The 13432-nt window shown below is 39.5% G+C and overlaps 1 long non-coding RNA gene across 1 annotated transcript; it reads left to right on the top strand.

The window, feature by feature from the left end:
- Positions 1 to 9979: 9979 nt before the first annotated feature.
- Positions 9980 to 12396, top strand: LOC139063680 (uncharacterized). Its single transcript, XR_011517043.1, has 2 exons — positions 9980 to 11712; positions 11933 to 12396. It is a non-coding gene; the product is annotated as an uncharacterized lncRNA (long non-coding RNA).
- Positions 12397 to 13432: the final 1036 nt, after the last annotated feature.

The raw sequence follows: 13432 nt of genomic DNA, 5'->3' as shown, positions 1-13432 counted from the left end.
TAGCTAAACAATAACAAACCGATTAATCGATTAATCGAAAAAATAATCGACAGATTAATCGATTATGAAAATAATCGTTAGTTGCAGCCCTATTACACACAGACCTTTATCTGAACCCTGCAGCCTGGTTACATCAACACACAGATTGAGATGTAATTCAGAACTGCTTTTATATAATAAAACAGGTCTGGAGGAATCGAAAATCTTTGTTCAACACTGGAGAAGAATGATACCACATCTGTCGACCTCTATTCCATCATGGACGGTTTCCTGAAAAGACTTGTTCAGAGAAGAGATGATGGCTTCTACGGGTACCTAACAAGACAGAAACTCCAGCGTCTCTCGCCATCTGATACTGAAGTTGCCAGGCAGGAGTTTACAGCTTTCCTAGACATGGCCATCTTCTATGTCAGGAAGTGGTTTGACATCTCAGAAGAAAACTGGCTCTTCCACCTGCAGCCCCTCTATCATCTGGGAAGATCTCGTTCGATGTCATGGAGAACATCATTGAGCGGCTTCACCTGGTTGGCAGGTAAGAAGGAAACACTTGCTAGAGAAATGATAAACCATGTTTTAAAATGAATGATGGTTACAAATAACTAAATGGAATTGATGACATGTACAACTAAAACTATAATCACTAACTTTGTTTGGAGTGTGTATATATATATATGTACACACACAAACACGCACATCTTTTATACACTATTTTACAAATTCAAACAGTTCATATACTTAATATAAGGATGGATAAATACATAATAAACTATTGTATAGTATAAATGCTATACAATGCAATAAATATACAATAAATGTTTTCCATTTATTTACCACTGTAAATGTTCTATGTGGTGCTTATAACCCAGGTTTACTTCTTATCTCCATTGGCAGGTTAAACATCTCTAAGGATGCAACTCATTCTCACTCCCAGCGCATCAAAAACAAACGCTTGGTCAGGCACCCTCCATGTCAGACCCCTGACGCCGAAAGTGCCCTTTTTCGTTATTTATGTGCGAAAAGGTTTTTTTTCCCTTTTCTGACTGCAGATCCCAATGCAGCGTAAAACTGACGCAATGACATATCCGCTGATGCGGCACCAAACCAGCTTATTTAACCACACCTAAACCTTAACGTTTCACTATAACCTTCCCCCACCCTCATCCTAACCTTAACCCTCTTGCTCTCACTGTGATCAAGCGTTTGTTTCCCATGCATTCTGACTGAATTTTCATATTTGCCCACCAAGCGGAACGTTAGAACATACCATCTGGCGAGGGGGAGGTTACAAATACCCTCTACTTTTAACCTCCACCGTGGTAGTTGAAACCTCCCCCTCGTGTTGGCTCGGTCCAAACTCGACCAATGACGAGGCGGCTCCCGCCGTTCACTTCATAGAGCTGGCTTTTAGAGCGACCAACACATCACTAATGTGTTCGCTAGCAACATGGTTAAGGTTAGGATAGGGGTGAGGGGAAGGTTAAATAAGAGGATAAGGTTAAGGTGAGGTACAATGAGCTTGTTAGGTGCCCTGGCTGCGGACATCCCATCGTGTCAGTTTTACACTGCATTGGGATCTGCAGTCAGAAAAGGGAAAAAAAAAACTTTTCGCACATAAGTAACGAAAAAGGGCACTTTTGGCGTCAGGGGTCTGACATGGAGGGTGGCTGACCAAGCGTTTGTTTTTGACGCGCTGGGAGTGAGAATGTGTTGATGGATGAGCTTTATGACGAGTGTCACTGCAACCAGCCTTCTGGAGCACCTCAGCAAAGGACCTTAGGAGAAGGAAAAGTGGCAGTCCACGGGAACAGTAGAGAAGTGGATGGAAATTTTTCAGGCAGCTGACCTCTCCAACGTCCAGCCTGTTGTATCCTTTGTACTCAGCATCCCATCTTCCACTGGGTTTGCAGAGGATTTTCTCTCTTATGAAGAATAAGTGGACTGATGTGCGGAACAAATGTTCTACTGAATTAATTAGATGTGAGCATTATGACATGTCTTGCTCAGAGTTTTACTCTGCAGTACTGAAAGACAAACAACTCCTAAATGCAGCAAGATCTCAAAAGAAATACAAATGGAGAAAATTGTGTGTTTTCACATAATGTAGCACTGAGCTTTTGCGTTCATGAGTTTGGACTTTTTTTTTTAACTTCAACTGTAGGCTACTGTCAAGGCCTTTGAGGCACAAATATGTTTACAGCTTCTCCACAGACTTTCTGTTTGTACTTTTCTAATTGCACTAAATGTGCTCTGTTACAGAGTTGTTATTTCTGTTGTTTTCTATTCATTTATACAATTTTAAGTTAAGCAGACTGTGTTGTTTTAAAGAGAGTTATTTATATTCTTAAAAGTAAATCATAACAGGCTACCGTTTAAGAAAGAGACCTGTTTTATAGTTGATGTTTTTTTTGTTTTGTTTTTTTGTCATTTTGCACAAAAATTTAAACAGGGTTCCATTTAGGAAAGAGACCCGTTTTATTGTATTATTTTATCATTTTGCACAAAAAGTTGAGCATAACAGTTTTCTGTTTAAGAAAAATACCTTTGTTACTTATTATATTTTGTTCATTTCACGCCATAAATAAATGGCTAAATGATCATTTGTTTCCCATGTTTTCATATCAAGAAGAATATGCATCTTCTTAAACCAACTTCAAGTCAAATAGTAAAAAAAAAAATCCTTTCACACACACAAAAAAAAGAGCAAAATAATCACCATGCTGGGAGGGTGAAAGCAATCGGGGTGGCCGGCCTTGCCCGTGAGGTGTCCCTTATTTATTTTTCAGGGAGTTGGCAACCCTAGTCTGCGCTGACGATCGATCTCTTCCTCGTAGCGGACGATGGTTTTTTCAAACTCGGAGAAGATTTCTGCAGCAGCAGCAGTTAGCCGCTCTCTGATCACCTCTCTCAGAGACTGAGTTGAAGACATTGTTGCTGCAGAGCCTCAGAGGTTCCCCTCACACACCAGCATAGCAAGCTAGCGCTGGTAGCTAACAACAAGCTAGTTCTGATAACAGCTTCCAGTTATGTAGCAGCGTGAAGGCGCGTTAGCGCCACCTACTGGACTGGAGTTGGACCAGCAACAATAAGGAAGAGATGAAGGTGTGGATCACAGGTTCAGGTCAAAAGGTGACAGAATGAGACTAATAACAGTGGAAAGAGAAACTGTTGAAGATCTGAGGGAAACGATCAACAGAGCAGATTTAGCTGGAATAACACAGCTGCAGGTTTTTAGGGACAAAGAGAAAACTGATCCATCTGTTACTGGAATTCAACAATCAGTTCTCTGGAGGAACAAATTATTTCATCCCTCCTGATGTTCTTAGTTCAGTTCAGTTTATTTATAAAGTGTTAGACGGGAAGAGAGACTAGAGAGGATGTAACAAGGGCGTAGGAACGAGTTTAATATTGAGGGACACATTTTGGAAATCTAATAAATCTGTTGTAGATCAATAGGTCAACATATAGGTCAAACTCACTGAAAAGAATACATTTAATGATTATTTCTGATTCTAACGAGTCACTCTGAGTGTTTCATGCAGGCAGAACATGGAAATAGTCTCCTACACCTATCTCCTGCATTAACTTCTGATAGAAAATAGACGGTGAAACACTAGGATTCGAAAAGCCTGAAAGATGTGACTCAGGGCGTAAGGCACAGTCCAGAAAGACAAGAAAATAACTTTTATAACCGTGTCCACTAACATTCTTTATTTTTTTTATCGGGGACCCATGAGCCAACCAGAAGGGGAGGAGACTTAAGGTTGGTTTATGCTTGACGCGTCCGCGAGGTCTGCACGGCTCCGTGCTGCAAAATTGCGTCATTTTAACAACCACGCCCCTCCACCGTGCCTCCGCACGGCCCAAACTTTCCGCACCGCACACCTAGGAAGTTTTCTAACCACGCGGATGGTCGGACGCGGAAAAACATGGCGGACTGGCAAGAACCAGTATGGCAGAGGTTCGTAAATACAGACATTTGTATGATTCAGCTCTCAGAGATCACCGTGATCAACATGTTGTTAATAATTCTTGGAGAGAAATAGCTCGCACTGTCGGAAAAGACGAGGACGCTGTTAAAAATGTTGGAATGCCATGTTGTAAACAACAGTCATTTCTACTTCTATTATGGTGTAGTGTGGATGCATGCCGTAGAGCTCCATGCTGCCCCGTTCAGTTTGGGAGAATATTGGCTCACCGCAGAGACGAGCCGCACGAACCATAAACGCTGCAATTTGTGAAGCACGTTCCATCCGTGAGCCGCATCACCAAGCGGAAAGTGAATACGTCAAGCATAAACCAAGCTTTAGGCTCCCCATCAGCCAGATCCAGGTGATTACCGGTCAACGTGGACATTTTCATTATAAAAAAGCTGTTTATGTGTCAGTACTATTTTATTTTTATTTAATAATGTGAATTTAAGATATATTATCTTATACATATGGGTAGAGATGTGTAAACAGATTTAATACAAGAAATTACATTAATACGAAGTGTGTTTATGGTCCCTGAAGAAGCAAAGAACCCTAGAAACGTCTGATTAAACATTCAAAGATCCATCAGATTGATAGTTCATATTTATATGGAATATCAAATTTTATTGGTCATAATTAATATGTATTAATTGCTACACTTGTCTGATCTGATCTTAACTCACCTGATTCACACACTTTTGTTTTCTTTCTTCTCTTCTGTCCACATTAAATCAAGTCTGAACCTGTTCAGATTTTTTTCTGATCTGATGAGAACTCGTTCACCTGGTCTATGAGGCACCACCCCTTTTTATTTACAGGAAACCAGGTGAGTGATGAAGTATTTGGGGCGACGGTGGCACAGGAGTTAAGTGCTCGCCCCGTAATCGGAAGGTTGCTGGTTCGAGTCCTGCTCAGTCTGTCGCTGTCGTTGTGTCCTTGGGCAAGACACTTAACCCACGTTGCCTGCTGGTGGTGGTCGGAGGGACCGGTGGCGCCAGTGCTCGGCAGCCTCGCCTCTGTCAGTGCGCCCCAGGGCAGCTGTGGCTACATCGTAGCTCATCACCATCAGTGTGTGAATGTGTGTGTGAATGGGTGAATGACTGATTGTGTTGTAAAGCGCCTTGGGGGGTTCCAGGACTCTAGAAGGCGCTATATCAAATACAGGCCATTTATTTCCTTTTCTTTTTTTTCTAAAGCCACCAATTGAAGATGTTAAAGAACAAATTGTTCTTCAATCTGATCTTGGGACATCTTTGGCTGTTTTTTAAAAGTGTCCAGACTGTCAACGCTACATAAGGATAAAGGAGATCATTCCAGAGTCGGGGTGCAACAGTCTGGAAGGAGCGATCACCTCGACTTATATCTGGTCTGTGGAACTTCTAGAAGGTTCTGGTGGGTGGACCTGAGGGCTCGGGTTGGAGCATAAGGCTTTAACAGTTCAGTAATATAGGGAGGAGCTTGACCATGTAGAGCCCTGAAAGTTCTAGTCAGGACTCTAAAATGAACTCAAGTTAACGGGTAAGCAGTGCAGAGACATCAGACAGAATAGGAGTGATATGTGCTCTTCTGTTTGCTCCAGTTATGAGCCTCGCTGCAGAGTTCTGGACCAGTTGAAGGCGGTCAAGGCCTTTTTGTTAAAACATGGGAAGAGTGTGTTACAGTAATCTAGACGGGAGGAGATAAAGGCATGAATAACCATTTCTAGTTCATGTTTTAACACCAACCTTCGCAGTTTGGAGATATTTCTTAAGTGATAAAAACAGTTTGGGACCTTGAGTGACATTCAAGAGACATTGATTGGTCAAAAACACCCAAATTCCTTAAGTTTGTCTTGACAGCAGAGGATAAATGACCAAGTTTTTGACTAATCAGGGGAACCATGCTCTCAGGGGCAATAATCAGACATTCAGTCTTTTCTGAGTTTAACTGAAGGAAGTTGTCTTCCAGCCAGCTGGTGATAGCTGATAGACACTCTAGTAATTCAGACAGTTTATAGAACTCAGTATCCTTAAAGGAGCAGTACAGCTGAATATCGTTCATTCATTCTTTATTTCATTTTTCATTTATTGACATCAAAATAAAAACAGAAAAAAAATTACTACAAGCCAAAATGAAAAAGGGGACAGAAAGAAGAAAAACTTATGTTATCTGCCCCTTTTAACTAAAATAACATTAATACAAAAAAAATTGAACAATATAGTTCCTGGACTGGTTGGCCCACACAATCTCAACCCATGAATCAAAAAATAAAAAATAAAAAAAGCGAAAACGAGTTACACAGAGAGAAGCATAAAGTTGTAGACCTCTATACATACATATATATACAAATGAATACATAGACTTGTTTCCTTTTTTTTTTCTTTCATCCCCCCAACCCCCCTTCCCTCTCACATTTATGTAATGGATCTATATAGGTTAATCATTCCATTTTTTATCACCTTTTTGAAAGTCAATATTGTTTTTGCATTCTTGATATCGGTATTCAATTTATTCCACAATTTAACTCCATATATGGACACACAATGTTCCTTTATGAGTATCCGATGTCTAGGTATGTTAAGTAATTCATGTCCTTTTAGATCATATTTGCTATGTCTTTTTGTAAATCTTTTGATTAATCCTGCAGGTATGTTCCTTTGGTTTGCGTTATACATCAATTTTAAAATATTGTAGTCCACCAGATCATAGAATTTTAGTGTTTTAAATTTTATAAATAATGGATTGGACGGATCTCTGTAGTTGCTCCTTGTGATTATTCTTATTGCCTTTTTCTGTAAGATGTATATGGAATTTGTGTAAGTTTTATATGTTGTTCCCCAGATTTCAATGCAGTAGTTCAGGTATGGTATGATCAGTGAGTTATATAACAAATATAATGAATTATTATCAAGCAACCCTTTTGCTCTATGTAACAGTGCAATCGTTTTAGATATTGTTGGTCTCTCTTCCGTTAGACCAAGCACGGGTACGGAGTAGATGGAGTTAAACACCTTTTAAGTTGACAGAACGAGGAGACAAATGATCAGAAGTCCATTCACTGTTTCGCCGCTCATGAGGGGGAGAGTCTCTGCAGCAAGTCCCGCGACCTGCTCTTGCCAGATGCTTCGGACAGACTCTCGCCGTTCTACTGAAAACGGCTGATTTTTATTGAAGATTACAGGAATGTTACATACGCAGTTTGCCATGTACATACGTCAATGATCATGACAGGTGAAAATAACAGCCTTGTTAGCGGACAGTTTCCTTGAGATTACCAGGAACATCCTGATATATTCATGACAGGAGAAGATACATTCACTGGTACTGAGAGGCACTGAGTGGAGATGGAATGTGCACACTCCCTTCTCTTGTGCAGGAGAAGATACACAGCTATTAATCTTTGTGTGAAGGCCTTGAGTATCTGAGCGAGTTTCCATAGCATAGATAATAAAATGAGCTTATAAGGTAAATATATATATATTGCCTTGTTAGGCAGGATCTAACATGTCACAAGAACTTGTAATTCTTAAGATAAGCAGAAACATCCTTGGTAACCTGGTACAAGAAGAGACTGCAATGTCTCACTCCCTTTTGGAGTTCCTGCAGCTGTTTTAAGAGCTTGTGCAGGAGAGAAACACAGAGAGACCTTTATATTATAACATGATCCCATAATGAAAAGAGTAGCATGTAAGAATGAATAATAAAAGAGCTTATATGAGAGTTACATATATTTTCAATCCCCCTTTTGAACTCTTTTAAGAGTTCAATAAAGATATAAGAAATCAAAACAATAACACCAAATTCCATCAAAAAGAATCCAATAAGCAAAGTTTTAAAATACCAATACAAACAACCAATCAGATTACATTTACTCATCTTTCTAGCAGTAAACTAATACAAAAAACATGATCATACTTTCAACTGAACATGTTACAACATGTATGGATCGCATGCAACTCCATATGAGGGCGAAAAACCCTAATTATCATATGTTTATAGGGAAAATTCCCCCATGTCCCCCCATTTGTCATATCTCAATTTTGGGGCGAACACCTGTTGGCATAGAGTGTGCATGCCTAGGACATCAATGATCAAAAGAAATAAAAACAACACAATCAAAAAACTCATAGAAATAAACAGTTTAAGGGATTGTTACAGAAATCCCTCAATATTCTCACACTCTAACAACATCTTCTTCATCATGAGAGTCATCACTTTCATCAGAGGGTTCCCCTCCCAAATAGATGTTAGGATTGGCTAGTAACAAGGGCATCTGGATAATTGGGTCAGCAGGTGGAGGGTGTAAAATATTACCCTTGTAAAATAAATGAGGGTGTTAAATACAACCCTTGTAGAATGTTCATAGGGTGGTTACTTCTTCCCCCTGTTGAGGACCCTTCACTGGCTCCAGGCAGCTGCAGGGGGTGATGATGTCATGATTCTCGTCCTGCAGGATGTGGTGGCAGCTTGGCATGCTACTGTAGTCAGCTACTTCTCTTCCTGGTTTTTTGGATCCTTTCTCTGGTTAGGCAGATGTCAGCTGCTTCTCTTCCAGGTTAGGCTCCTCCCGTCCAGCCGGACAGCGTGTGATGTCCTCTCCGTGATCCTGTATGGCCCGGTCCACCTCGGTTCCGTCCACTTCCTTTTGGTGACTTTTAGCAGGACCCAGACGCCTGGCACCGAAGACGAAGCCTCTTCGTGTGTGTAGTTTTGGTCCAATGAAGGCTTTCTCGGCTTGTGCAGTCCTTGATCTCGGCAGATAGTTGGTAGGAAGATTCACACTCCGGCCGGACCAGAAGTTCCCCGGACCGATCGCCTAGGGATTAGAGGTTATGCACAAAAATGTCCTAGCTCTTACTGACCCTAGCCTCTGATACCTTCAACATCAGACACATACAGTTACGAACAGCAAGCGCAATTAAAGGTATAGTGACATCACGACATGGACACACACAGACACACAAACACATACACATGCACATACACAGAGAGAGAGGGAGAGAGTAAGAATGTGTGTGGGAGAAAGAAATGTGTGGGATCCATTTTGCCACCAGCATCTCCACCTGTGTCACAGAGAAAAAATTGCAAAGAAATTAAAACATAAAGCAAACAACAATAATTCAATGAGTATAAATGATCAAACTAAAATATACAACCATGCATGGGTTTTATAACAGTTCCGGCAACACTGGAGAGGAAGCCTTGTACAATGAATTCTTAAGATGTCCTTCATCAATTAGAGGTTATAGCCAAATTGTTTCAGGATCCTGAATTTGAATTTGAATTGGTTAATTTACTCAGAATAGTCCAATGTCTTTGTTGATGTTTCTCAAGGCTCGGCCATGCCCATATAGATAAATAAACAAACAAACAAGACAAACACAGTCAAACACACGGTCCATACACGTCTCTGTGCCCTCACACACCAAGCAAATGTCAGACTGAAGCGAAAGTGTGAAATACTTAACCTAACGCTAAATCAGTGGAAAGAAAAAATAGGACCTAAAGCGTGTAATCAAATTAATCCAACAAAACTTCCCATAACTGCTGTTCTAAACTCACGTTGCGGTGTGATCTCTCCAATTAAAAATTAGGACAACCACTTTTACTATCAATTCAACCAAATAGTTTCAGGTTGTCCCTTACCTAAACTACCTGTCTTTCTTACCTTCTTTCTTTCTTTCTTTCTTTCTTTTTTAGGAACACTACTCGCACAAGAAATCCTAAGAATTAATTCACTACTTAAAGTTAATTCATAAATAACGAAACTGCAGTTACAGGTTTGTTTGTGCATAGTATTGGTAATCAGCAGTTTTTTTCCTTATCTCCTCATCTAGAAGTGTTTCTGTGCTACTCCTCCATCTATAACACAAGTTAGTATCATCCTTAAAGCATCTGAAATTAAGCTGCATTGCTAAATCAATAACGTGATTTGTGCTAAGAAATACTCCCCTATCCTCTTCCTTTTTCCAGTGGCACTGAATGACAGATTTTAGATCAATTTAACGTTTTATGACTATTACGTTTCATTTAATTAATTTTGCTTTTTCTCTCTTATTTTTATCTATTTATTTATTTATGTTATTTACTTATTTATCATGCCATCCTGTGATGATAATCTTAAAGACTTGTTAGCCAATTTGTCGTCAAAAAGGCCAATTAAAAATATTATGTTAAAGATTTCACAAGATAAAAAATGTGAACATAATTTTTATCGAATGAGGGGTACCATTTATTCAATATCTTGTAACATTATTTTCTACCTCACTATTGTCTCGGATGAGATGTTCCATGAATCATTTAGTCAGCTGAATGCCAAATTATTCATTTAATGTTTATTTTTTTGCAATGAATGGAATGGGATGGAACGTTACTATAAACTGTCCGGAAATTTGCGCATGTTTGCTCGAAGGAGAAAACTGTTGAAGCCTAAAGCGTTCTCCTAGACTTATAAATAGACACCGTTTCCTTAACTAATGAAGATAAGTGATGACGCCGATGAATGACTTTTTGAAAAGAAAATAAGGCTTTACTGCATGTCCGCTGCAGCTGAGAATCCTAAGACAATAAAGATTATATTGACGTCCAATGGTGAGTTGGGCTGAAATCCAGGTTACTAATCCTATTATTTATTTATTTATTGATATTATTAGTATCTTTTTTTTAGGCTAACTTTCTCAGTTAACTATGTTCTACAGTAGTTTAGTAAATTTTCCACAGTTCTGACATTTCATCAATTCAACTGGTTGTTGCCAAAAAGCCTTGTTCATTACCTGACTGCAGCAAGCACTCTTTTACTGGGTGTAACCATAGGAAACAGTCTCTTTTGAGCCTCTCTTTGTAAGTCCAGGATGACCACCGTCATTGATTGAAGTTCACATGTTGGCACACATGCTCCCCCTTTTGTACTTTGTTTCATCAGCAGCAGGGCAAATAAGTTTCTGCCTCTTTGTCCATCTTGTAGTGCTCCCCGTCTTGATGTTATGAGTCACAGTTTTTGGTGAGGGCTTCCAGGTTCTCTTTGTATAGAAGTCAGAGCCAAACATTCTTTGCAGCTGGTTGTGACAGGCCCACCCAGTAAAGTTCATGCCTCCACAATGCACAGCAAACGTTTTCCTTAAATATGTTGATTGAGTTGAAAGGACAGAACTTTCTCTTTTACAAATCAAAATCAACGAAGGTTTCTAATATTTAGTCAACTTTATTGACTCAAAGGTAAATCTAGACTATTTCCTATGCACAATTTTTCTGACTCGTCAAATCGGTTCTACACAGGTTTTAAACTTTAGGCACAATCTATCCCAAATGCAAGATCCCTCCTTTCATTTTTTATTTATCTATTTTATTTTGGGAAAATAACTACCAGTTTTTAACTCAAAACAGCCTAGTACAGTTTCTAGCCAGGTTACAGGAAATAATACTTAGTTTATCTGTTTTTTCATTATTCAGCATCTCAAAATCCAGCCATTAACGTTAATGGTTCTTAAAGTTGAGGCAAGACAATTATTGGATTTTGTTTTATAGCAAGATTTAACAAATATTTTATTTCCTTACTGATTATTTGTTAATTTTATGGTTTTCATAAAGATGATCCTGAGAGGTTCAGAGCTGCTTTTCGTAGCACCCTGTGCTATTTTTAGACTGCGGAACTCCTGTGTGTAAAAGTGGGTGGAGTCAGGTCCTCAGGCTGAAACTCCAGTCATTCTCACTAAATCTGTCCGAGAGGAAGGATCTCCTGAATACCCTAACCAGAAGCCTTAAGGTACGTCCAAAACACCAAAAAATATCCTTTCTAAAGTCACAAATTGCTTAAAACTGCATGTTACACAGAAAAACTGTGAGAGCGAGGGAGTCCAGCTGACTCCACGGCCCATAATCAGACAAAATACTTCCTTTATAACCACGACCATACAACTTTTGTATTTTAAAGGATTTTCTTGTCCTCACACTAACGATAAATTCTTTTTCTATTGTTTCCACAGTCTCTCGAACTAAATAACCGTCTAGCAAAAACATGGACCGCACCCTGTTTCTCAAGCAGCTGCTCCCTCTATTAAAAACTGAGTCATTCAGAAGATCCAGCGAAAGCAGCTCATGCAAGAAGACACGCATCCACTCATTCACATGGCACAGACGACATTCTTTGTTTGTCACAGTCTTTTTTTAAAGTAAGTCAGTTCGTCACTTATTTATTCTCTCTCTATATATATATAATATTTTAAGCACAGAATTTATTTTAACACTGCACTGGTTATTTTCAGAATTTAATGCTTACTATGCTTTTAAGCAGGCCTTATGTAACATTAGCGCAAATCCAATTGCAATTTCTTTGAGAGCGCTCTTGAGGAATAGTTTATATATTTATTTTCTGCAGATCTGTTTTGATTTTACTGTTTAGCAGCTATATGACTATATTTCTAAAATAAAGCTGTCATTTACATCCTTACTTGCGTTTCTTGGTGGTTTTTTCCCTTTTTTCATCTCCAGGTCACTTAACCCCCAGATCGGGGTCACTCACATGCTGCCCCTCACACAAATGATTATCACGCTTCTACACTACATATGTATATATATGTATACACATATACATACATACACACATACATATGCATATGTTACTTTAAAAACCTTTTATTTATTAACTTATGGTGTTCTGTTCAAAGACTGATCAGAACAGGGTTGCAGAATTTGAATTTTGCGTAGCTCCAAACATTAATTTTAGCACTGCAGTGTAATTTACATATACGAGTTGCAACTTTTTAAAGCTCTTATTTATCTTATTTATTTATTTTCTGGTACCGCATCAGGCCTTCACACACACACCCAGCGCTGTACACACACACACACACACACACAGAGCTCCCAAAACTCTGCTCTGCATTCTGCACTCTCCTAGTGCTGCACTTTCAATCCAGAGCCGTAAGCAGCCTCTTGCTGCGCCTCACACACACAGGCTGAACTCAGCTTACACACACAGTGAAGCTTGTCTACAGCTGTGCCTTTTTTCTCTCGATTCTGCAGCCTTCACTTCCCAAATCTTTCTCCAGTTACCTCTACTGTTAACATCTACCCCTTTTTTCTTCATCGCCTCTTCCGCTGACTTTCTCAATAAAACCTTATTTCTCGTGGCTTCAACTGGGCTGCTTGTCATATTTAAACATTGCTCATTTTATGCAAAAACAGCCAAAAGCACGCAGAAATAGCCAAAAGCACTGCTCTCTTCACACAGAAGCAGTCAAAACATTTATCATCTTATGCAAAAACAGTTACCTCAGAACATTTTTCTCATCTCATGCAAAAGGTCCTTGACCTTAAAAATCCAGGGAGCTCTCTTTAGCCTCCCCTTCCCTTAACACAAAACCAGGTCCTTGACCTTAAAATCCAGGGAGCTCTCTTTAGCCTCCCCTTCCCTTAACACAAAACCAGGTCCTTGACCTGTGGACTTTTAGGGTTCCCACACCTATGGATCCAGCCAAGCATTA

Source organism: Nothobranchius furzeri, chromosome 2, assembly GCF_043380555.1.
Source record: "Nothobranchius furzeri strain GRZ-AD chromosome 2, NfurGRZ-RIMD1, whole genome shotgun sequence".
Lineage (NCBI taxonomy): Eukaryota > Metazoa > Chordata > Actinopteri > Cyprinodontiformes > Nothobranchiidae > Nothobranchius > Nothobranchius furzeri.
Note: the sequence above shows the minus strand (reverse complement) of the source record. Positions and strands in the feature narration are given on the sequence as shown.